We start from the raw sequence: 24513 nt of genomic DNA on the forward strand, positions 1-24513 counted from the left end.
GTTGAATTTAAAAGACTATGTTCTATGACCTTAACAGAATTAAATTGGAAATAAGTAATAATAAGACATCAAAAAATCCCCAACTATTTGGAAATTAAGCAAAACACTTCTAAATAACCCCAGGGTCTCTCAATGAGACACCACCATACACCTGCCAGAGTAGCTAAAATTCAAAAGGTTGACAACGCCAAATATTAGCAAGTATGGAGAGCAACTGGAACTCTAACAAACTGCTGGTACAAGTTTAAAACGTTACAACTACTTTGGAAAACGCTTTGGGAGTTTCTTAGAAGGTTAAATATACACCTGACTATGACCAAGCTATTCCACTCCTAAGTATTTATCCAAGAGATACTTGTATAAGAATGTTCACAGAAGCTTTATTAATATTAACCAAAAATTGGAAACAATCCACATTTTCAAAAACAAGTGACTGGATAAACAAATTTTCGTATATTCACACAATGGAATACACTCAATGATAAAACGAAATTAACTACGGATATAGGCAACAACGTGAATGAATCTCTAAAACATTATGTTGGGCGAAAGAAGTTAGACAAAAATAATGATTCCATTTACATGAAATTCTAGAACAGGCAAAACTAATCTACGATAATAAAAATTAGAACAATAGTTATATTTGGGGGGGATAGATTGGAAATCATCCCAGGGTGATGAAAATATTCCATAACTTGATTGGAATGGTGGTAATATGGGTGTACATAATTGTCAAAATTCACTAAACTGAACGCTTAAAATCTGTGTATTTTATTGTACGTAAATTATACTTCAAAACAAATGTCAGCTTCTTAAAAAAAAAATCAAGCTCTTCTCAGGTGCTTCTGCATCCTGCGACATTGCAAATCTTCCCAGAAAATGTTGTCAGAGACAAAGAATGCATAATCTTCTATCTTTGGAGTATTAAGATTTAGGGATCCTGTTAAGAAATCAATTAAACAGTCACAAGTCAGATGTAGCTGACAGGCTAAGATGCTGTGGGGTGATCTAACACCTCACGTGGGAGATAATTTTGAGTACTGCCAACTGATTGCAGACTAGGGAAGTGATGCTAAGATTGGATGAGATCTGGCTTTGGAAGGAGAACCCCTAGCTGGGTAAGAGCTTGGATGAAGTGGCACAAAGGGTCAGGGTGATCTTTTTTGATGGGCGAGATTTTCACTGGGGTGGACTCAAGCGAGGAGGAGCAGGACTCTCGATTGGATTGCGTTCAGATGCAATATGGACAAACGCAAGCGTGACCGGGCCTTCGTGGCAATGATAGTGAAGCTGAGGAGTCCCTTGCCTGAGGCTTCCCTGACTGAAGCAGAGACACTTTCAGCTCCAGCCCAGCAGTCTGGCACTGAACCTGATATCAGCAAGGCCAGGAGCCAGCCTGATAACTGAGCCTCTCCTTTGTTTTTCTAACCTCTAACTCTGCCTCCCATTCAAATGTCGCTGCTAGAGCAAAGCCTCTTACCTTGGACTGCATCTTGAAAACTGAAATCACAGCCCCAGCCTGTCCCTTCCGTGGTTTCAGCCCCTGGCCCTGAACTACAGCCAGTGACAGTGATGTTGTGGGGGTAGTACCGTTGTTGTAATGGGACTAGTAATTAGAGTAGTCCTGTAGATGATGCTGTGGTTACTACAGTAGCATCAGTAGCTAATATTTAATGATGCTTAACTATATGCCAGGCCCTGTGCCGAATGTTTAAATGCTTTATCTTATTTAATCCTAACAGGTGTCCCTGTCTTACAGAGGAGGAGACAGCAACTCTTTGTAAATCCTCTGTTATAACTTTGTTCTTGTTGCATAAGTGAGACCCATTCATTATAGGAAAAAATTAGAAGATTCAGGTTAGCAAAAAGTATAAAATCAAAGTCACCCATCACCACATCTCTTTAAGTTATTCTTTACTACGCCCTACCAGGTATAAATTCTTCTATACATTTATAAAAACTGTATGATGCAGTATGTGGTTTAATCAGCTTATTTCATTCAATAACATACTGAACCTTTTTCCCTATTAATAAATATACTTTAAAAACACCATTTTAATAGCTATTTTATATTCCTTCACTATTAATCCAATACACTTACCCAATCTTTTATTGTTAGACATTTAGATTGTTTCCTTTTTTGTTTTGTTTTTTTTTTTTTTGCTGCAAAAGATTCCCACTGAGCTAACATCTGTTGCCAATCTTCCTCTTTTTGCTTGAGGAAGATTCGCCCTGGGTAACATCTGTTGCCAATCTTCCTCTATTTTGTGTGTGGGACATCAGCACAGCATGGCCACTGACCAGTGGTGTAGGTCCATGCCCAGGAACCGAAACCAGGCCGCTAAAGCGGAGCACGCCAAACTTAACCACTAGGCCACGGGGCTGGCTCCTAGATTATTTCCTTTTTAAACAATTTTTTTGCTGTTATAAAAAATGTTTCACAGACCGTCCTTATAGCCAAATCTTTCCACACCTCTTCCTTTATTGCCCTAGGATAGCTTCCTGGAGTGGGACGGACTGCCGAGTTGAAGAGTGTGGGCATTTTTAAGACTTTGAAGTCCTACAGCCCTGACCTTGCACCCTGGCTGACAGCATGGGACCTGAGGCAAGTCACTCCTGGGTGCTGAGTTTGTGTCCTGTGCTCCTCCTTCTCCTTCTGTTTGCTTCTTTTCACCTTTTACTGCTAACACTCTGTCCACAGGTCTTCTGCTCTTCCCTGATTATAACCCGGGGCAAGGCCCATGCACGTTCCTCACTGTATCCTCACCAGCACCCAGCGCAGAGTTCAGCATCCGGTTAGAGGCAGTCTGGTGCTGCAGAAAGAGTAACGGTCTGGAAGGAAGGCACCCGGTTCCATTCCCAACACTACCCCGACCAGCCTTATGGTCACAAAGCCCTTCATGACCTGGCCTCACTCACCTGTCCAGACTCATCGCCTCTCACGCTGTGCGTTTACACTAGCAGTTCTGAACTAACGGTTCTTAGAACACACCTTGCTTTGGCACATTTCCACGCCTTCGCCCGCATCTCAGGACCGGTAGCCATACTGTGCCTCTGCACCAACGAGGAAAAGGTGCCCCTTCCTCCCGGTGGTGTGCAGGCTGAATGCAGGCCCCGCCTCGCCTCGGCCTGGCACCATGCTGCATTAACCAACCTCACACCACTTCCAAAGCCTGGAACGAACACAGCTAGCCTGGCTAGCAAGCCCCTACTCATCCATCAAGTCTCAGCTCAAATGCTCCCTCCTCTGGGACGTCATCTCACTGGCGCAGGTATAGTTGGTTTTTCTGCTAAGCTTCCCCTGCTTCGTGAATAGCCCCCATGAAAGCACGGACCTTTATTGAATCATGGTTGTTTGTCTATACCCCTCTCCACCCCATTAGATTATCCTCAGTGATTTCCTCTTTTATTCCTCATACAAAGCCCAGTTACTGACACAGAGGAGGAGATCGATAAACCTGAACGGATGCATGAATGAAGGAATGAGTGGCATTTTACCTTTCTGGTCCTCACATTGTTTGAGAATAAAGAAATTAGAATAAGAGATGCCTGAAGTTTCTGCCAACTCTAAAATTCTCTTTTCCAAGATGCATCAGGTAAATATTCGGTGAGCGAATGAATAGCATCTAACCAAAAGAAAATCCCATTAAAGGGATTTTAAAGGTGTCTTAAAGAGACATGGATCAATTTATTTAAGCTTTCTTCTAGAAATGGACCATTGTGAGTTTTTAGAATCTCTTAAATATTTGCCTTGTCCCTGGAAACCTTTCAGAAACATTTCAGACCATCTGAAATAGAGTTTAAGAGGAATTGCTTTAGGAAACCCTTCCAGAGAGTGGCTTGCTCTTCATCTCATTATGTGAATGACCTGTCTCTGTTATTTGTCTTTCTTGGATATTTTCACAAAAGCAATGCCTATTTCTTGACAAAAGGCAGCATTTTAGCTTCCTTGCGGCTAACGTTACTTCTCTCATGAGAAGAAATTTTACCCTGACTCCCACTTCCCTCTCCAGAGATCTCGTCCCTAAGTGACACTGTCATTCTCCTCAGAAGGGCAGCAAAGCTCCCAAGGGAGTCAGGCCTCTGAGACACTCACAGAAGCAGACGTCTAGACTGGAGGCTGTTTTACAAACTTTTGGGATCCCTGGATAGTCCCCTATCTCCCTGAAATTCTAGTCACAATATTGTGTACATGTGCATTTTCTAAAGGAAGATCAACATCTTTCTTCAGATTCTCAAAGGATTCCCTTGACCCCAAAAAAGTCTAAGTAAGAACCACTGGTCTGGAGTGTGAGCTAAAACAGGCTGGAAAGTGCAGGGGCTTTTAAGATCAGATAATTCTCTAGTGCATTCTTTTGGGTTATACTAAAGACAGATTCCTCAACAGCCACAAACTGGTGTCCTTGGGACCGAGTCACTCCACCCATATCAGTGTCCCTCCCTTAGGGGCTTCCCCAAACCCCTAGGACTTGCTTAACACCCAGCCTGCTCTGCAGACACAGGACAATTCTGGGGGAATGTCAGACACCTGGCACCTCTACCCTTAAGTTTTAATAGTAATGGCTTTGGAGACAGAAGATTGAGTTCCTGAGAGGTCATGGGACCCTCTGAAGACCAGAATCATGATTCCGCCACAAGGGGGCACCCAAAGCCCAGGCAGATGGGAAACCGAGCATCCTGCCTCGCCGCGACTGTGGAGAGCAGAGAAGTTCCTCTAGCCCTGAGCCAAAGCTCAAAGCTCCTGGTTTTGCAATTGGCCCACAAAGCCCTTCTACCCCCACCCAGTGTCACCCGGGGGTCCTTGTCGCTCTCTTTAGTGCAAACTTTGTGTATGGTTCTTGCCGGCTTCAGTCCTTTCCCTAGAGGTGACCCTGAACCCCACATTCGTCCCTGGGGTCTGCCCTGGATGTGTAATTTGCACTGTGAAGATCCTGATCCTGGGGGAACGCCGCACACACACTTCTGCTCTCCATTCCCTAGAGCTACTCCTGGGGCCCTGAGGGGACTCACCCGGTGCTCAGAGTCATTAGCTGATTTAGGGGTTGTGAGCAGAGCCCAGCAGAGGTATGCAGATGTCCATGTCGTTAAAACATCTCTAGTGGCCCACTCAGACAAGAAGAATAAGGAAAGGATCATATTCACTTAGGCCAGAGGGAAGAGTTACCAAGAGTAGCTGCAGGTTGCGTGGGGAGCCCAGACTACCATGTGCTCTCGTGAGGTGAGGGTGCAGTTGAGATCCAGAGGCAGGATGCAAATCGAAACCTACCAAAAGGGTATGGACTTAGACAAAATCAAAAATATTAAACTCATAAAGAGAATTTAAAACATTTAAGGGACTTTAGCGTACTCAATCGAGAAGACTCACCTAGACGTATGCGGGCTCCAGTCGGGCATCCCAGCCTCAAATCTCTGACAAATGGACAACTTGAGACTTCTTGAGATGGTAATCACAGATCACGGTCATACATTGTCCACCTGAGATAGCAAAACTGTTCCCTAGTGGACAGGTGTCCTTTTAACTCCAGGAAGGTTTGGAATTAACGTGGAGGCTTTGTACTACGTCAGCTTAGCTAAAATGAAACCACGTTTCTTGGGAATCCCCCCGTGGATGGTTCCAGGTTAGGGCTGGTCACAAGAGAAATGTGTGAGGTGTGAAAGAGAGAAAGGCAGAACTGAAGCCGCAGCCACTGTGCTCTGGAGGTCGGTGTGGGGTGCTGGAGCCGCAGCAGTTCACGCACATTGTCTCTGCCCTGCTGCCTCACTTTGTCAGCATGGGTAGCGGCCAGTCCTGAGGGCCTCCAGCTCCTGTCAGATCTTCGGCTTCTCCAATGCCTGGGCCAGGCACGTGCGCATCTCCACGGCAAAGGGAGCCATGTCCTTCTGCAGACGACCCAAATCATCAAGAATAGAGGTGCTGAGGGACAGATACAGATCCCACGTGGCCCTTGCTCCTCCCCACTTCATATCCAGCATTTCTCCCCAACTGACCTCTGGTGATGTCACGCCTACCACAGATGCAGAGGCAACAGACCTCCAGACTCCTTCTCCAGTTCCTTATCCCATATCACTCAGGGTGGTTTCGCTTCTCTGGTCAAACCTCAGTTGACACAAATCAAAAGTGATGGAGCAATTCAAACTCATGCTAAGTTTCACATAAGTTCTAATCAGGGGCCGGCCTGGTGCTACAGTGGTTAAGTGCACACGTTCCGCTTCTCAGCGACCAGGGGTCTGTCAGTTCAGATCCCGGGTGCAGACATGGCACCATCTGGCAAAAGCCATGCTGTGGTAGGCGTCTCACATATAAAGTAGAGGAAGATGGGCATGGATGTTAGCTCAGGGCCAGTCTTCCTCAGCAAAAAGCGGAGGATTGGCAGTAGTTAGCTCAGGGCTAATCTTCCTCAAAAAAAAAAATAAGTTTTAATCATTGGGACAATTCATGTATATTCGGTATTTAAAGTTTTCGTAATGCTTAAAAGAATTTAATATAGAAGAGCTATAAGATTAGCCTCATTATTCTATTAAAAATGTGTGATTGAATTTCAATTAATGATTCTATGTGGAAGGGTGTAAAAAGTGTTGACTTTAAACAAAATTATAATGTTTGAGGGAACTTATGATTCACTGTATCTAAACGTTTATTAGACTTACAGAAAGTATTTAAGTATTTAAGAAGTTTTTTCTTGTTAGGCTCATAAGCTGTCCAGTCATGCCTCTGAGTACTTAAAAAGAAAATCAAATATGTGAAATTTAGGTACAAAATTTAAAATACTTACAGGAATTCAGTGGAATCTGGCTCCCCTCCCAGACAACAAGTGCACTGGCAGAATCCATCTGATGTAACTATTTTGGAACTCCAGAGTCTGTCAAAGGCTTGCAACTTCCAAAGGAAGACTTGAACAGTAAATTATGGTTAATTTTGGCCAATTTCAGCTATTAGCACAGTAGCAGCTACCCATCCTCTAACCCCAACCATGCGCCAGACAGCTATACACATGTTCCCAGAGTACTCTGCACACAGCTTGGGGGAACCAGGGCATACAGCACCCTGTCTTCTAAATATCGGGAATCTGTACTCTGATGGCTGCTTGCTGCTTCTGATCACAGAGGTGCAGACAAAAAGGCAGGTGGCCATTGTTGCTGAACCTCCTCAAATTGTTGCAAGGTCCTCCCTCTGTGGCTAAAATGACTTCAAGGGGACTTAAAGAGTTGGTACCCTTTTCATCTCCCTCTTCATTTTTCACTTTTTCCCCTTTCAGGAGCCAGACATTAAAGGCTAGGACACTCAAAATCAACTGCATATATGGGGGAATGAGAAAGTGACCATACCTGCACAGGGAAAGGTTCAGAAGAGACCTGAGAAGACCTTAGGTTTACCCCTCAGGCTGAGCCTCAGCATAGAGACAGCCTACAACAATCAAAACAACAACAACAACAAACAACAGCAAACCCTGGGGAAGGGGGAGAATCTAATTTCCAGAGTCACCACATTATTAGGTTCAAATGTCCAGTATTCAACAAAAAAATCACAAGGCATACACGGACACAGGAAAGTATGGCCCATACAAAGGGAAAAAATAGATCAATAGAAACTGTCCCTGAAAAAGATCTAATAGTAGATCTACTCAAAAAATACTTTAAAACAACTGTTTTAAAGATGTTCAAAGAACTCAAGGAAGATGTGAAGAAAGGCAAGGAAACAATGTGTGAACAAAATGAAAATATCAATAAAGAGATAGAAAACCTAAAAAGAAGCCAAAAGAAATTCTGGAGCTGAAAAGTACAACCAAAAATTTCCCTAGAGGGATTCAAAGGCAGATTTGAGCAGACAAAAAAAAGAATCAGAAAACTTGAAGATGAGACCATGGAAATTATTGAATCTGAAGAACAGAAGAAAAAAAAAAGAAAAGAAAAGCAAACAGAGTCTAAGGAACCTGTGAGATACCATCGAGAGGATCAACATATGCAAGATAGCAGTCCCAGAAGGCCAAGAGAAAGAGAAAGGGGCAGACAGAATATTTGAAGAAATAATGGCTGAAAACTTCCCAGATTTGAAGAATAACATGAATATAAACATCCAAGAGGGTCAACAAACTCCACGTAAGATGAACTCAAAAACACCCACACCAAGACGCATTATAATCAAGCTTTCAAAAAGCAAGAACAAAGAAAGAATCCTGAGAGAAGCAAGTCATCACATACAAGAGATGCTCCATAAGATCATCAGCAGATTTCTCATGAGATATTTTGGAGGCCAGAAGACAGCGGGCCAATATACTCAAAGTGCTAAAAGAAAACACTATCAACCACAAAAGCTATACACAGCAAAACTGTCCTTAAAAAGTGAGGGAGAAATTAAGACATTGCCAAACTAAGCTGAAGAAGTTCATGACCACTAGACCTGTCCTGCAAGAAATGCTCAAGAGAGGCGTGCAAGGTGAAATGAAAGGACACCAGACAATAACTCAAAGCTGTAGGGAGAAATAAAGATCCCAATAAAGGTAAATATGTGGGAAATTATAAAAGCTAGTATTATCACCACAGGGGCTTTGTAACTGCACTTCTTGTTTTCTATATGATTTAAGAGACTAATAGTCAAAGAAAAAAATAACAATTATTAGTGTAAAAGCTAGTATTACTGACACTTTGGTTTGTGACTCCAAATCTGGCTTTCTACATAATTTAAGAGACTAACACATTTAAAAGAATTATTAATTTACGTTTGGGGGCACACAATGTATAAAATGTAATTCTGTGACTTCAACAACTGAAAGGGGGTGGAGATGGACCTGTAAAGGAGCAGAGTTTTTATATGTTTTTTAAATTAAGCTGGTATAAATTCAAACCAGAATGTTATAACTTTAGGATGTTAAATGTAATCTCTATGGTAACTACCGAGAAAACAGCCATAGAATAAACACAAAAGGAAATGAAAAACGAATATAAATATTTCACTACAAAAATCAACTTAACACAAACGAAGACAGGAATGAAGGAAATGAGGGACAAAAAAGCTATGAGGCATATAGAAAACAAATAGCGCAATGACAGAACTAAGACCCTCCTTATCAGTAATTACTTTAAATGTAAATGGAATAAGCTCTCCAATCAAAAGATAGAGATTGGCAGAATGAATAAAAACCCATGATCCAACTATATGCTGTCTACAAGAGACTCACTTGAGATCCAAAGATACAAACAGGTTGAAAGTGAAAGAATGGAAAAAGATATTCCATGCAAATAATAACCAAAAGAGAACAGGGGTGGCTATACTAATATCACACAAAACAGACTTTAAATCAAAAAAAGGTTACAAGAGACAAAAAAAGGACATCACATATTAATAAAAAGTTCAATATAGTGGGCTTGGTCCCGTGGTGTAGCAGTTAAGTTTGTATGTTCCACTTTGGCGGCCTGGGGTTCATCAGTTTGGATCCTAGACACAGACCTACACATCACTCACCAAGCCATGCTGTGGCAGTGTCCCACATACAAAATAGAGAAGATAGGCACAGATGTTAGCTTAGCAACAATCTTCCTCAAGCAAAAAGAAGAAGAGTAGCAACAGATGTTAGCTCAGGGCCAATCTTCCTCACCAAAAAAAAAAAAAAGTTCAATACAACAAGAAGATACAACAATTATAAACATTTACACACCTAATGACAGACTATCAACATATATGAAGCAAAAACTGACAGAAACGAAGGGAGAAATAGATGGTACAATAATAGTTGGAGACTTAATACCCTACGCATGATAATGGGTAGAACAACCAGACAGAAGATAAGTAAGGAAATAAAGGACTTAAACAATACAATAAACCTACTAGATCTAAAAGGCATATAAGAACACTCTACCCAACAACAATAAAACACACATTCTTCTCAAGTGCATGCGGAACATTTTGCAGGATAGACCATACGTTAGGCCACAAATTAAGTCTCAAAAGATTTTAAAAGATAGATATTGTATAAAGTATCTTCTCTGACTACAACAGGATGAATTTAGTAGTCAATACCAAAAGGAATACTGGAAAATTCACAAAATTGTGGAAATTAAAGAACACACTCTTAAACAACCAATGTATTAAAGAAGAAATCACAAGGTAAATTAGAAAATATTTAGAGATAAATGCAAATGAAAACACAGCATGCCAAAGCTTTTGCAATGCAGCAAATGTGGAATTAAGGGGGAAATTTATAGCTATAAATGCTTACATTAAAAAAACAAGAAAGATCTCAAATCAACAACCTAACTTTACAACCTAACTAAGGAGCTAGAAAAAGAACAAACTAAACCAAAAGATAGCAGAAGGAAGGAAATATAAAGATTAGAGCAGAAATAAGCAAAATAGAGAATAGAGAAAATCAACGAAACCAAAAGCTCATTCTTCAAAAAGACCGAAAAAATTGACAAACCTCTAGTTACACGGACTAAGAGAAAAAGAGAGAAGACTCAAATTACTAAAATCAGAAATGAAAGTGGAAACATTACTACTTATTCCACAGAAATAATAAGGATTATAAGAGAGTAGTATGAACAATTGTACACCAACAAATTGGATAACCTAGATAAAATGAACAAATTCTCAGAAACACAAAACCTACAAAGACTAAATCATGAAGAACTAGAAAATCTGAATAGACCTACAATTAGTACAGTCATGCATCAGTTAACAATTGGGATATGTTCTGAGAAATGCATTGTTAGGTGATCTTGTGGTTGTACAAACGTCATAGAGTATATACACAAACCAAGATGGTATAACCTACTATACACCTAGGCCATATGGTACTAATCTTATGGGGCCACCATTGTATATGCAGGCCATCGTTGACCAAAACATCATTATGCAGCACATGACTGTAAGGAAATTGAATCAGTAATCAAAAATCTCCCAGCAAAGAAAAGCCCTGGACCTGATGACTTCACTGGTGAATTCTACCAAGTATTTAAAGAAGAACTAATACCAATCCTTCTTAAAATTTCTAAAAAGTTGAAGAGGAGGGAACATCTTCTCATTTTATGAGGCCAATATTACCCTGACACCAAAGCCAGACAAGACATTATAAGAAAACTACAACCCAATATCCTTTACAAACATTGATGCAAAAATCCTCAAGAAAATACTAGCAAACAGAATTCAGTAGCATATTAAAAGGATTATATACCATGATCACGTGGGATTTATTCCTGGAATGCAAGGATAGTTGAACATGAAAATCAATCAATGTAATATACCACATCAATTAAGGAAAAAACCACATGACCATCTCAACTGATGCAGAAAAGAGCATTTGAGAAAATCCAATACTTTTCATGATAAAAACATCAACACACTAGGAGTAGAAGGAAACCACATTAACACAATAAAACCCATATATGAAAAACCCACAGCAAATACCATCCTCAAAGATGAAAGACTGAAAGCTTTTCCTCTAAGATCAGAAACCACCTGAAGGATACTCGCTTTTGCCACATTGTTATTATTATTATTATTATTATTATTGTTATTAAACATAGTACTGGAAAGTTTAGCCAGAGCAATTAGGTAAGAAAAATAAAAGGCATCCAAATTGGAAAAGAAGAAGTAAAATTACCTCTGCTTGCAGATGATATGATCTGATATGTAGAAAACACTAAAAATTCCACACAAAAAAACCTGTTAGAACTAATAAATGAATTCAGGGGCCGGCCCCCTGGCCCAGTGGTTAAGTTCTCATGCTACACTTCAGCAGCCATGGTTTCACCAGTTCAGATCCTGGGTGCAGACATGGCACTGCTCATCAGGCCATGCTGAGGTGGCATCCCACATGCCACAACCAGAAGGACCCACAACTAAAATATACAACTATGTACTGGGGGGCTTTGGGGAGAAGAAGAAGAAGAAGACGAAAAAAAAAGAAGATTGGCAACAGATGTTAGCTCAGGTGCCAGTCTTTAAAAAAAATTTTTTTTTAAATAAGAAATAAATGAATTCAGAAAAGTAGGATACAAAGTCAACACACAAAAGTCAGTTGCATTTCTATATACTAACAATGAACAAACTGAAAAGGAAATTATAAAAACAATTTCATTTACAATAGCACCAAAAAGAATAAAATACTTAGGAATTAACTTAACCTGGAGATGAAAGCCTTGTACAAGGAAAACTACCAAACAGGGGGCCAGCCCCGTGGCCGAGTGGTTAAGTTCGCACATTCCACTTCGGCAGCCTGAGGTTCACCGGTTCCAATCCTGGGTGTGGATCTACACACCACTCATCAGGCCATGCTGTGGTGGCGTCCCACATAGCAGAACTAGAATGACTTACAACTAGGATATACAACTATGTACTGGGGCTTTGGGGAGAAAGAAAAAAAAAAGAGGAAGATTGGCAACAGATGTTAGCTCAAGGCCAATCTTCCTCACACACACACACACACACACTCACACAAACAAAAAGATGAGTTGTTGCTGTTGTGGTTAATGGTTACTTTAAAAAAAATAGAAAAAACACTTAAATAAATGGAAACATATCCCATGTTCATGGACTAGAAATTTAATATTGTTAAAAACGTCAATACTACCCAAAGCAATCTACAGATTCAATGCAATTTCTATCAAAATTCCAATAACATTGTTTGCAGAAATAGAAAAACCCATACTAAAATTCATATGGAATCTCAAGAGACCCCAAATAGCCAAAACAATCTTGAAAAAGAACAAAACTAAAAGACTCACACTTCCTGATTTCAAAAGTTACTACAAAGCTACAGTGTGGTATTGACATAAAGACAAACCATATAGACCAACGGAATAGGATAGAGAGCCCAGAAATAAACCCTCACATATATGGTCAAATGATTTTTGACAAGGGTGCCAAGACCATTCAGTGGGGAAAGGACAGTCTTTTCAACAAATGGTGCTGGGAAAACTGGATATCCACGTGCAAAAGAATGAAGTTGGACCCTTACCTAATACCATATACAAAAATTAATTCAAAATGGATCAAGGACCTAAATGTAAGACCCAAAACAATAAAACTCTTAGAAGAAAACAGGACAAAATCTTCATGACATTGGATTTGCTAATGATTTCTTACATATGACATCAAAGGGACAGGTAACAAAAGAATAAACACATCGGACTTCATGAAAATTTTTAAATTTTGTGTATCAAACGACACTATCAACAGGGTGAAAGGGCAACACACAGAATGGGAGAAAATATTTGCAAATCACATCTCTGATAAGGGATTAATATCCAGACTATATAGATAACTCCAATAACTCAATAACAAAAAAACAAACAACTGGACTCAAAAATGGGCAAAGGACTTGAATAGATATTTCTCCAAAGAAGGTAGACAAATGGCCAATAAGCACATGAAAAGATGCTCAACATCACTAATCATTAGGGAAATGCAAGTCAAAACTACAATGAGATACCAACTCACACCCATCAGGATGGCTACTATCAAAAAAGCAGAAAACAAATGTGGCCAAGGATTTGGAGAAACTGGAAACCTTGTGCACTGTTAGTAGGAATGTAAACTGGCCCAGCCACTGTGGAAAACATTATGGCAGTTAGTCAGATTAAAAATAGAATTACCAGGGGCCGGCCCCATGGCCAAGCGGTTAAGTTCACGAGCTCTGCTTCGACGGCCCAGGGTTTCGCCGGTTCGAATCCTGGGCACGGACATGGCACCACTCATCAGGCCATGTTGAGGCGGCATCCCACATGCCACAACTACAAGGACCCACAACTAAAAATGCACAACTATGTACCAGGGGGCTTTGGGGAGAAAAAGGAAAAATAAAAATCTTTAAAAAAGGAAAAATAGAATTACCATATCATCCAGCAATTCCACTTCTGGATATATACCCAAAAGAATTGAAAGCAGGATATCAAAGAGAGATTTGTACACCCATGTTCACGGCAGTATTAAACAGCAGCTAAAATGTGGAAGCAACACAAGAGTCCATTGGCAGATGAATAGATAGGCAAAATGTGGTATATACATATAATAGAATATTATTCAGCCTTAAAAAGGAAGGAAGTTCTGCAATATCCTACAACATGGATGAATCTTAAGGGCATTATGCTAAGGGAAGTAAGCCAGTCACAAAAAGACAAATACTGTAAGATTCCACTTACATGAGGTACTTAGAGTAGTCAAAATAATAAAGACAGAAAGTAAAATGGTGGTCGCCAAGGGCTGGGGGGAGGGGAGAATGAGGAATTTTTGTTCAATGGGTATAAGAGTTTCGGTTTTACAGGATGAAAAGAGTTACGGGAATGGATGGCCGTGATGGTTGCACGACAGTGTAAATGTATTTAACACCACTGACCTGTATACTTAACGGTTAAGATGGCAAATTGTGTTATACGTATTTTAGCACAATAAAAAAATGCCCCTCAAAAGTCAAGGTCATTGTCTTTGTTTTACTATATTATAAATAGTCAAACAAAATCTATAGGTTGAAATTAAAGAAAAACAATAAGTAAGCTTTTCAAATTTTTTGTAGATTCAAACTAGAATAACAAAATTTGTAATTTGAATTTAGCATAAAGAAAACTAGATTTTGAAATTGATTACTTTCATAAACTAATATTTGCTTAAAATTCCAGTGACTATGCATAGACTTTTTTCTGTGCCCTCGAATATCAAAACACAAACTTGCAATACCCTGCTTCTCGCAGCCGTCCCCAGCCAGCCGGGCTGATTCCTTTGGCATGAAAATGTGATGGGGGCTCCTCAGCCCCAGGCCTCCACCGCCCATGCTAAAGCTGTCATTGCTAACTCCAAGCTCTAGTTAAGGTGAGATTTGTTCCATATCTCCCTCCTGCTGGATTTCTCCACTCTTTCCCTTCCGCTGCGAGCTCTATGCCACTTCAGGAATCCTGAGCTCTCACACTGTCCCAGCCCCAAGAAGGAAAGGAGCTTGATGATCAACTCATACTCCAAGGTACTTACTGGCACCTTCTGCATCCAGCCCTGTGGAAGGTGCTGCCCCATGTTACCACACTTAACTGCTGACACCCATCCTGTGAGGTAAGCCTCAGCATCCCCATGTTACAGCAGAAACAGACTCACAGCTTGAGCAACTGTCCCAGCTAACAAGTGATCGAGCAGAGAAATGGCCTTGGACATGATCCAGGCAGCACAGATTTACCTTGAATGGTCCTCCACTTCTCAGATTTTCCCCATCTGGCTGACCCTTATTCTCTCTCCCCAGACTCCTCTGACCCCACCAGCCTCCAGGACCCTGCCTGTGCCTGTCACGCTCAACATTCCTCTATGGGCAACATGCCCATCAAAGGAGGGAGGATTCTGGCCCCACTTGCAGGTAAAAGAGAAGCCCTTGCCTCAGCCCTTGCCCTTTGGGAATGCCTTTGAAGGTGCCCCCAAAATCCCTGAAGGAGAGAAGAGTCAGCAGAAGTAGCGTGAGAGAGGGGGAGGCCCCGGCACTAACCCACTGTCTTCCTCTCCCAGTCGAGGGAGACGTCAGCAGCAAAGGGAGTGTGGGAAAGATGAGTCACACGTGTTTTCCTTTGCGTCACAAAGTCAACTCTCCATCTGTGACTTCAGATAAGTCACAGGTAAGCCCAAGCAATAGCCCAGCAGGTGTAATAGCAACACACCTACACCCCAACATATCATCTTCCAACCCGGTGGAGAAAACAACTGCCTTCTTTGAAAGTCAACATGTTCTGTGAACAACGAACGATTCGAAAATGAAACTAAGAAAACAATTCCACTTACAGTCACATCAAAAAAGAATAAAATACTTAGTTCTCAGTTCTGTCAAGTTGATTCTGATGCCTAGCAACCCTGTGTGCAGGAGAGCAGAACCCTCTTCTGTAGTATCCTCTCACCTTCCGGTGCTCTATCAGATAATGCTCCGCTGCTATTCATAGGGTTTTCATGGCCAATTTATTCAGAAGTGGGTGGCCAGGTCCTTCTTCCCAGTCTGTCTTAGTCTGGAAACTCTGCTGAAATCTGTCCACCAAGGGAGACCCTGCTGGTGTTTGAAATACCAGTGGCATAGTTTTCAGCATCACAGCAACATGCAGCCACCAAGGTATGACAAGCGACAGATGGGTGGTGTGGGTCCCTTACCAGGAAACCAACGGAGTCACAGCGGTGAGAACGTGGAATCTTAACCACCAGGGGTGCCTAAAATACTTAGGAATAAATTTAATGAAGAAAGTGCCAGACTTGTACACTGAAAACTACAAAACAATGTTGAAAGACATTAAAGACCTAAATAAATGGAACAATATCCTGAGTTCATGGATTGGAAGGATTACCAGTGTTAAGACGACAGTACTTCCCAAATTCATCTACAGACCCAACACAATCCCTGTAAAAATGCCAGCTGCCTTGTTTTACAGAAATAGGCAAGCTAATCCTAAAATTCATACGGAAATGCAAGGGACACAGAATAGACAAAATCATCTTGAAAAATAACAAAGTTGGACAACTCACACTATTCAAAACCTACTACAAAGCTACAGTACCCAAAACAATGTGGTACTTGCATGAAGACAAACAGAGAGCTCAACGGAATAGACTCGAGTCCAGAAATCAGTCCATACATCTACGATCAATTGGTTTGGACAAGGGAGCCAAGGCCATTCAATGTGAAAAGAATAGTCTTTTCAACAAATAATGGTGAGACAATGCATATCCACAGGCAAAAGAATGAAGTTGGACCCCTATCTGAAATCATGTACAAAAATTAATTCAAAATAGATCAAAGAAATAAATGTAAGAGCTAAAATCATAAAACTGTCAGAAAGAAACAGGTGTAAATCTGTGTGACCTTGGAATAGGCAACAGTTTCTTAAATATGACACCAAAATCACAAGCAACAAAAGAAAAAATAGATAAATTGGACTTTATCAAAATTTTAAAATCTTGTGTATCAAAGGACACTATCAAGAAAGTGAAGGGCCAGCCCTGGTGGCCTAGTGGTTAAGTTCGGTATGCTCTACTTCAGCGGCCCAGGTTCAGTTCCTGGGCATGGACCTACACGACTCTGTTAGCAACCATGCTGTGCTGGCAGCCTATATACTTAAAAAAAATAGAGGAAGATTGGCACAGATGTTAGCTCAAGGTGAGTCTTCCTCAGCAAAAAAAGAAAGAAAGTAAAAAAACACCCCATAGAATAGAGAAAATATTTGTAAATCATATTATCTGATAAGGGCCTAGTATCCAGAATACACAAAGAACTCTTACAACTCAACAAAAAAGACAAATAGTCCAATTTAAACATGATCAAAGGATTTGAAGATATTTCTCAAAGAAGAAATGCAAATGGCCAATAAGCACATGAAAAGATGTTCAGATCATTAGTCTTAGGGACAAGCAAATCAAAACCACAATGAGATATCACTTCATATCAACAAGGGCAGCTATAATTTTTTTTTCTCCCCAAATCGCCCCAGTACATAGTTGTATATTTCAGTTGTGGGTCCTTCTAGTTGTGGCATGTGGGACGCTGTCTCAACATGGCCTAATGAGCGGTGCCATGTCCGTGCGCAGGATCCCAACCCTGGGTCACCGAAGCAGAGCGTGCAAACTTAACCACTCAGCCACAGGGCTGGCCCCTGCTATAATTTTTTTTAATGGAAATTAACATGTGTTGGTAAGCATGAAGAGAAACTGGAACCTTCACGTATCACTGGCGGGAATGTAAAATGGCTCAGTTGCTGCATAAAATAGTTTGTCAGTTTCTCAAGAAGTTAAAAGTAGAGTTACCATATGACCCAGCAATTCCACTCCTAAGTATATACCCGAGAGAATTCAAAACATACATTCACACAAAACTTGTACATGAATGTTGATAGCAGCATTATTCATAATAATCAAAAATGAAAACAACCCAAACATCCATCAACTGATAAGTGGGTAAACAAAATGTGATATATCCATACAATGGAATATTATTCAGCCATAAAAAGGAACGAAGTATTGATGATACATGCTAGAACATGGATAAACCTTGAAGATATTGTGCTAAAGTGAAAGAAGCCAGACACAAACGGCCACATTGTATATAACTCCATGTCTACGAAATGTTGAGAGTAGGCAAATCCAGAGACAGGAAATAGATTAGTGGGGAGCCGGGGAAAGGGATGAGGGAAGTAGGACGGCCACCAACTGTTACGAGGTTTCTTTTAGGGGAGATGGGTATGTTCTGGAATTAGATAGTGGTGATACTTGCACAACTTTATGAAAATACTAAAAACCACCAAACTGTACATTATAAAATGGTTAAAATGTTGAATTTTATCTGATTTTAGAAAGAGCCAACATGTACCACGGAGCCCTTCAGTCTGGGCCGGAGGTCAGTGTAGTCCTAGGGAGGCATCTAGTGCTGAAGCAGAGGCGTCTAGGGGTCACCCAAGTCCCAGCTGCCACCTTACAAACAAGGTAAGGGATGCCACCCTGGGAAAGTCTGAATGACCTCCGCTAGCACAAAATGCTTCTCTCAGCCCCTAGCGCAGAGGGCAGGCATTGGAAGGGACCCACAGGTTGGCAGAGGCCCTGTAGCTTGGGTTACAAATCAGAGGACTTTTGTAGGAAAGAGCCAAGAGTGGAGTCGAGCACACTGGTGCTGAGCAAGGACAAAAAGGCGTCAGTCACAAAAGAGGAAACACGACTGGCGAGTGGTCACGGAGAGATGCTCAGCCTCGCTGCTAATCAGAGCAATGGAAGCTGAAAGGACAATGAGACAGCATTTTTCCCCAATTAGGTTGTCAAAAATGGTTTGTTAATATGAAAGCCTGGCAGGATGTGAGGAAATTCGTGCCCTCATTCCACTGCTGGTGGGCATGTGACATGGCAGAGCCACTGGGAGGGCAGCGTGCCAGTGTCTATTACAGTGAAAAACGGGCATGCCCTCTGACTCAGCAATTCCAGTGCCCAGTATTCATCCTACAGAGACACTCCCACGTGCTCAGGGAAGGACAAGACGTTTCTGCAACACCATTTGTAACAATGAAATGTTGGGAAAAAAATCTATTCATGAATCAAAGAATGGCTAAAAAGCTTATGTACATCCATTCTCTATTTAACAAAAGGAGTAGATCTAGATGTATAACATAAGATGATCTACAAGACACATTATCAGATTTAAAAAGCAAATTCTACAAGGATATATAATACTATATATCATTTATGAAAAAAACAAAACTCAGAACCTGTGTCCTGTGGTCCTTGGAGAATTTCACCCGGCAGCCTGAGATGCTAGGCCAATTAACAATCCTCTCTTTATCTGGAAAAAGATGGACTTTAAAAAGCAGCACAAGGGGCTAGCCTCAGTAGCCTAGTGGTTAAGTTCAGTGTGCTCCACTTCAGCAGCCAGGGTTCGGTTCCCAGGCACAGACCTACACCACTCAGCAGCAGCCATGCGGCGGCGGCACCTCACATACAAAATGGGGGAAGACTGGCATAGATGTTAGCTCAGGGTAAATCTTCCTCAGCAAAAAAAAAAAAAAAAAAAAAAGACAACACAAGAAGAATATGGAATCGCCAGGCTTGGGCTGTTTCATTTCTAAGCACACATTTTTTTTTAACAAGTGGAGAGAAGTGACGCAGGATTCATTTCTTAGGCTATACTTCTTGCCCTGTGTTGGGAGAATTACTGCAGGCTTGTGTAGTATTTCCCTTAGAGAAGAGAGGTAGCCTACCATGCCCCACTCAAGAAAGGAAAAGTTAAAGTTGGGTGTCCTCACTGTCAGTCATCTCAGGTATGAAAGAGGGGGTAAGCTGCTTGCCAGGGAAAAGCAGTGATCCCATGCCGTACATGAGGCTTTTTGCCCACCTCTCCAGAGACAGGGGGTCTTCCCTGCTCTTAGAAGTTCAAGCAGAGTGTTCTTAGTAGGTGAAGGGCTGAGATCAGAGTGAGATATATTTGATTATTGCTTTTTTTTTTTTTTTTTTTGCTGAGGTAGACTCACCCTGAGCTAACATCTGTTCCCAATCTTCCTCTTTTTTTTGCATGTGAGCCACCGCCACAGCATGGCCACTGACAGACATGCAGCATAGATCAACACCTGCCAAAGCAGAGCACACCAAACTTAACCACTAAGCCACCAGGGCTGGCCCATGCTTAATAGTATTTTAAGTAGAAAATAAAAGAGACTGCTGGAAAATCCGTCTAATTTTTTGCTGATAGATGTCTGTCTCCCAGGGCTCTGAACTTTCACTCCCTCCTGTATAAAAAGAACCTGGTTATTAACATACAGCCTAACAAGGGGAAGGAATCTTCTCTCATTTTCAGCCATGAATGTTCCTGAAATAATAAGACACATGCACATATAATTTACTTGTTTGTTTAGAAAAAGTTCTGGAAGAACGCTTGCTAATCTGAAATGGTGACTACTTCCGAGGAGGCAGAGAGAGAACCAGGGCTGGGGAGAAGAAGGCTGATCAAAGGGAATTTGAGTCTTATCTATAATTGTTCGGGTTTTTTTTTTCATTTTCACTTCTAATTTTTTAAATAAAAAAGGATGAGATAAAGTTGGGGAAAACAATATTTAAAGATAATATTATTTTTACTTATTTACAACATGAAAGATTTTTTCGCTTTCACTAAAATATTAATACATAAAATTTTGTACAATATAACAATATTTAGTAATAATATATTTAGTAAGAGCAATGTGATTTAATGTGTTTCATAATTTTTTAAATATCATGCTTCGATACTTTATATAAAGTGACTGGTAGATCTGGATCTAAATTCAAATATTTGGTTTCAGTGACTGACTTAGATGAAAAAGGTGCTCGAGGTCAAGCCGTTTCAGGTGTGTTTTTTCAGTTCGAATCGTGAGTCCATCAACCAGGCTCTTTATTAGAATACTTGGTGGCCCAGGTTGACTGCATAGCCTTCAAAGCGGTTTTGTAGTTGGTTTTATCAGACATTTTATTTATGTAATATATATATAATTTATATTTTTTAAAATGTTATAGTAAACTATATCAAATATACAAAACAGTATCTAGAAATAAAAATATGAAAACCCATGCTGAGATCAGAACATTGGCAGAACTTTAGAAGCTGTCCGATCACGCCCTTCCTTCCCCAACAGGGGGAGCCAGCTCTGGGTTGTGGCCACACTCTCTTTTCTTTCTAGTTCTACCATCTGTGTGGGTACCCCCAATCAACAAATTGTTTAGTTTTGCCTGTTTTTTCACTTTTATATATATGGATTTTTACTCATGCACTTTTCTGTGGCTTGCTTCTTTCACTCAGTATCGCTCAATAAATATCGTTTTATTTATTTATTTGTTTTTATTGTGGCAAAATATATATAACATAAAACTTACCATTTTAAGCATACAATTCAGTGGCATTAAGTACATTCACACTGTTGTGTAATGTTATGTTTTTGAGACTCATCAATATTAGTGCATGTGGCTGCATGTAGCTCATTCATTTTCCTTCATCTAAAGTGCTCCCTTGGGTAAATATTCCATTGGGTGAATATGCTGCAATTTATTATTCAATCTACCACTTATGGACATATTAGTTCTTTTTTTCTTTTTCTTTTTCTGTTACAAATAGTGGTGCTTGAATATTCTTGCACATGCCTCCTGGGGCACATGTGCATATAACTACTGGTGGAATTGACGGATTTTACTGGTTTAATTTTCTATAAAGAAATGATACAAATGTATTACTTGTATAATTAAACTTCAACTGAGAAAAAGAAAGGCAAGAAAAGAAGTCAGAATGGTTTCACAGGGCGAAAGGGCAGGGAACAGGCCCTGTGAGACAGGAAGCAGAAAAGGACAGTGAGGGCAGCTGAGACACGTGCACAGGCTGAGTTCCAAAGGTCTCGTCAAGCATCAACTCAGGCCCCCCCAGGGACGGAGCACCCAGGATGTACATGCTATAGTCAGCAGTGGACTGGGATCCAGGAGACCCGGGTTCTCTCCCAACTTTGCCACAAAGGGCAAGTCATTTCGCCTCCTCGGCCTCTGGCTCTGACATCTACCAAAGGAGGGAGCATCTAGCTTCTGGAGGCTTCCCACAACCCATGGCTCACAGCCCTCTTCTTCCATCTTCCAAGTCAGCAGCATCAGGCTGAATTCTTCTCGTGCTGACACTTCTCTGGTTCTCTCTCTTCTCCTCTCTCTTCTACTTATAAGGACCCTTGCTATCACATTGGGTCCACACGGATAATGCAGGATAATCTCTCCATCTCAAGGTCAACTGACCAACAACGTTGATTCTGTCTGCAGCCTTAATTCCCCTTTGCCATGTAACATAATATATTCGGTTCCAGGGCTGTAGGCAACATTGGAGTGGTCAATAGTCTACCTACCATATTACACAGAGATGACATTCTCTGACCACATAAAATTAAAATTAAGAAAAAGGAAAAATTTTAAACCTCATAAATCTGGAAATTTTTTAATGTACTTATAGGGACCAGCCCAGTAGCGTAGTGGTCAAGTTTGCGTGCTCTGCTTCAGTGGCCCAGGGCTTGCTGGTTCAGATCCTGGGTGCAAACCTACACACTGCTCATCAAGCCATGCTGCAGTAGGCATCCCATATATAAAGCAGAGGAAGATAGGCACAGATGTTAGCTCCAGGCCAATCTTCCTCAGCAAAAAGAAGAGGATTGGCGGCAGATGTTAGCTCAGGGCTAATATTCCTCAAAAAAAAAACATTAAAAAATTTAAAAATAAATAAATGTACTTATAAATAATATATGAGTCAAAAATAAATAATAATGGAAAAAATAACTGACAACAATGAAATTACAATGTAGCAAAATTTGTGAGACGTAGCTAAAGTAGTTCTTAGAGGGAAGTTTATAGCCTTAAATGAAAATGTTAGAAAAGAAAATTTTAAATTAATGAACCAAGCATCCAATTCAAGAAGTTAGAAAAAGAATGGCAGAATACAGTCAAGGAAAGTAAAAGGAAGGAAATAATTTAAAAATTAGACTAGAGTGTAAAATGAAACAGAAAACAAAGAAATAACAGGGAAACAACGAAATCAAAAGGTGGTTCTTTGAAGCAATTAATAAATTAGACATATTTCTAGCAAAATACATCAAGAAAAAAATGAGGAAATTATCAATAATATTGGGAGTGAAAAAGGGAAAATAACTACAGATCTAGTGGTGATTTTAAACATTCATGCCCATAAATCTGAAACAGATTAAACAGATAATCTCCCAGAAAAATAAAAGCTACCAAAACTGACTCTAGAAGAAATTGAAAACCTGAATGAAAATCTGTAGCGAAAAACCTGTCCTCAAAATACAAACAGGTAAATTCTACCAAGCCTTCAAGGAACAGATCATCCCTGTTTTGTACCATCTGGATATAAGAAAAGAAAAACTACCATAGATCAAAGAAGAGAAGTGGTCAAAGGCAGGCGGCTAGAGCGGTGTCTAGACACCCACACGAAGGAAGAGGCACTTCTCAACAGGGCAGGGAGCTGTCAGTGCCCACGTACCTCAGCTAAGCTTTGCTTCCTGGTCGAAGCACTCCCTAGCCCTCAGGTCCCCCTCTTAGGCGACAGGTACCTCTATCGCACCCCGACTCTCCCCTCCATGGTGCTGCAAAATGACCATGACCAATAATTTTACATTTGTCTTGGAGGTCATGTGATCAATGTCTGACTTTCTCACTAGTGTGTCAACTCCATGAGGGCAGAAACCACGTGTTTATTTTTTTCCATCTCTGTGTCCCATTACTTAGCTGGTGCCTGGAACAGAATGCAATAAATACTTGTCAGGTGAATAAGGAGTGGAATTTAGGATGTCAAAGGGTCTTGGGCCCCCTGAAATTTCAATTTTGTAACTGTGGATAGAACGATCAAGGAACAAGCCTGGGGCTGGACCATCTAATATTTGCTGAGTGCCTTATGTGCTAGGAGACAGTAGGAGCTGGGGCTAAGACACTGAACAGTGGGCAGAGGTTGGAAGGTCAGTCCCCTGTGTCACTCAGACTGAAGAGTCCCAGAAATGCAAATTACAGAACTGAGAGGTGAGTACCCCGACCATCATTAACCAGCTCACCCCCTTGTCCTGCCCAATTGGTCTCTCAAATGCTCACTGGGAAGGAGGGTCTAAAGTGGTGGTGGGGGGGGGGTGGCCTGGGGGTCATCAAAGAAAGTAGGCGTGGAGGAAGGAGGAATGGAATGGGGGAGGAAGAAGGTGAGAAAAACTAAGGGGCTTGGTTGATAAGGATCAAGAACAGTGATTTCTAACACCTACGTAATATAACAGAACTTCCTTCTGAGGAAAAATCTTGGAGAGTTTAGTTCCCTGCAGTACTTTAACTGGTTATAGATTTACAAAGGGCCAAGGCTGAGTTTGAGACTAGGGGCTGAAGAGAGATGAGGTTTGCTGCCTTACAGATTTCTGAAAGGCACTCAATGACAAAAAAAGGAGGGTGGAGGGGAGAGAGGCGTCAGCAAGATGGTCAGTGCCCTTACCGCTTTGCAGGGTAGCCAGACCACTGACAAATCTCTGGGATGGGAAGGACCATTGACAACA

The 24513-nt window shown here is 40.9% G+C and overlaps 1 long non-coding RNA gene across 1 annotated transcript in view; it reads right to left on the reverse strand.

The window, feature by feature from the left end:
- Positions 1-361: 361 nt before the first annotated feature.
- The window catches only part of LOC106783291 (uncharacterized), a 30337-nt gene continuing 6185 nt past the window's right edge, over positions 362-24513 (reverse strand). The window contains exons 2-5 of the long non-coding RNA XR_011439664.1: positions 6774-6891; positions 5989-6097; positions 5366-5880; positions 362-940 (exon numbers count right to left, since the gene is read on the reverse strand). This is a non-coding gene — a long non-coding RNA (uncharacterized lncRNA). The remainder of the gene's footprint in view (positions 941-5365; positions 5881-5988; positions 6098-6773; positions 6892-24513) is intronic.

The sequence above is a fragment of the Equus caballus genome, chromosome 6 (genome assembly GCF_041296265.1).
Source record: "Equus caballus isolate H_3958 breed thoroughbred chromosome 6, TB-T2T, whole genome shotgun sequence".
NCBI lineage: Eukaryota > Metazoa > Chordata > Mammalia > Perissodactyla > Equidae > Equus > Equus caballus.